The sequence below is a fragment of the Aptenodytes forsteri genome, unplaced genomic scaffold (assembly GCF_000699145.1).
Source record: "Aptenodytes forsteri isolate BGI_AS27 unplaced genomic scaffold, ASM69914v1 Scaffold164, whole genome shotgun sequence".
Classification (NCBI taxonomy): domain Eukaryota; kingdom Metazoa; phylum Chordata; class Aves; order Sphenisciformes; family Spheniscidae; genus Aptenodytes; species Aptenodytes forsteri.
Window position 1 is genome coordinate 976,910 of NW_008795527.1, and position 2,110 is coordinate 979,019.

The window sequence follows — 2,110 nt, forward strand, 5'->3', positions numbered from 1 at the left end:
CCACAAAAAAAAAAAAAAAAAAAAAAAGAGAGAGAGAGCATGCTGGCTTCCGCCTCAGTCGTCAGAAGTTAAGGTAAGCAGGCCACAAATACGCTGCTATCAGTCGTGAATGGCGGAGTTTATGTCCCAGTGATTTATGACCGTAGACTTAAATGTCGGTTCAAGAAGAGTTCACAAGCTGGGGCTTCCTTCCAGGCAGTGACTGATACCCTTACACTTCGTGTTCAGGCAGCTCTCTCTCCTCTCTTCCCCCCCCCCCCCCCCCCCCCTCTCCCTCCCCTCTCATCCCCCTGCCGCCATATTCTCGCCTAAATCTTTCAGGGGGGCTGCCTGGTTTTTCGTCCTAGAGTCAGAGTTTGGGGCTCGTTTGGGAGTTACAGAGCAAAGATCTGGCGTGCTTGGGAAGGGGGGAGGCGGAGGGAAGGAGAGGGTAGGGGAGAGCTGAAGTGGGGGAACTGAACGGGGGGGACTTGCCTTCCCCAAGCAGCTTTCATCTGCTGTCTCCGGGCTGTCTGGGTGGAGGGAGAGAAGTTGGTAAAGGGCAGAGAGGTGTATTGCACAAATGGAGATGGAGCCGATTAAATGGGCACTGGAAAAATTGGGGGCCCAACTGTGTTTGTGAGACCTGGCCTTTTGTCTCCGAGGGGGAGAGGAGAGCTCTTCCCATCCCAGGCACCGGCTGGGGTGGCAAACTTCCCCCCCCCCCCTTCCCTCTCCCGTTAGGTCGCTGTTATTATCGTGATCGTTGTCGCTCTTAATCCCGCTATTCCCGCTTTCGCCAGGAATGGCCGGGCGCTCCCCAGGGTACCCCCGCTTCTCTGTAACTTCGTAGGAAGTGATTAACTTGGCGAAGCCAAAGGCGGGAGCTGGTTTGGTTGGTTTTTTTGCGGCTGTTTTGTTTTGGTTTGGTTTGGTTTTTTTCCCCCTTGCTGGCAGGCGGCCGAAGCTTCAATAATATTTTGCCTTCCGAGTAAAGTTGCCTATTGTCTGCGGGCAGGCGGCTGCGGGAGCAGCGCGCTCCGCGTCCCCGCTCAGCGCTGCCCGTCCTGCCAGCGCCAGCAAACTTCCAAGCGGCCAGGGGAAGGCGGAATATTTGATGTCGCGATCATGAAAGGCGAGTGCCTTTGTAAAATCACCGCTGGCTCATTATTTCCTCTTTCTCCTCTGGTAGTGGTGTCTATATTCTCTCTTTCAAAGGAATTGAGAAAAATCACACCAGGCCTCGATAGCATCAGGAAGGAGAGGCGAGGAGCTGGAAATTGTGTGCGCGCCTCAGATCTCCATCGGCTTATTAGCTTAGTAACATCCAAAGAGCTTGATTAGTGCAATAACAGGGTAGCCGCCCTGCTGTAGGTGTGTTACCTTCATTTTGTTACGACCTAACAAAGGGAATAGTGTTTTCTAAGAACTCGTATAACTTGAAAGGCGTAGAATGAGCTCGTTTGGTGCATGTGTTGTGTAAGGCTTTTCGCCCCTAAGCATTTGTCCTCGTTAGATGTTTTGGGGGAAAATATCCAGCTGCTTAAGTACAGGGAAAGTGGCTAAAAAAACGAGAGCTCTTCTGATCCGAAAAGACGTAGTTGTTGGTCAGCAAGGGGGTAGGGGGACGGTGAGGAACACACTTTAATTTCTGAGAACAATGTGAGTGCGTGTGGAAAGAGGTCCTAGGTCGGAGATTGCGCACAGGTCTCCTCTCTCATTAATGCGGGCGATTCTTTAACTGGTTATTTTCAGGCAGGTAACCAGTAGACTTCAATCTGGGGAAAAAAAAAAACAACCAGAAAGAAAGAAGGACGGGGGACAAAAAGAAACGGGGGGGGGGGAGAGGGGATTCGCGCGGGCAGGAGAAGCATTCTCTGGGTTTGTGTCCACCCTCTCCCCAGCCAAGTGACCCTCATACATCAAATTACATAGCAGTTTCCAAGACAGAACCTATTATCGCTAAGTTGGAAGGAAAGTTCAAGCCGTGGTCATGGAGATGAACGCTGGTTTTTCAGGTTCCTGGTGTGTTTTTTTCCCCCAATCCATCATGTTTTAACAGGTAGGATCTGGCTGATTCCACGAAAAGTTAGTGTCTTGAAAATGTCTGCTGAAAAAACCAAACCAACAA

At 51.0% G+C, this 2,110-nt stretch overlaps 1 protein-coding gene across 3 annotated transcripts in view; it reads left to right on the forward strand.

Annotated features, from left to right (window-relative positions):
• Positions 1-2,110, forward strand: part of HOXA3 (homeobox A3) — a 14,176-nt gene that overhangs the window by 8,349 nt on the left and 3,717 nt on the right. The window contains exon 1 of one of the 3 annotated variants that reach the window (XM_009282026.2): positions 24-73. The exons of the other annotated variants lie outside the window; for them this stretch is intronic. The gene's annotated coding sequence lies outside the window, so the exon portion shown is untranslated. Of the gene's footprint in view, positions 1-23; positions 74-2,110 lie in introns of those variants that run through there. 3 annotated transcript variants of the gene reach the window in all.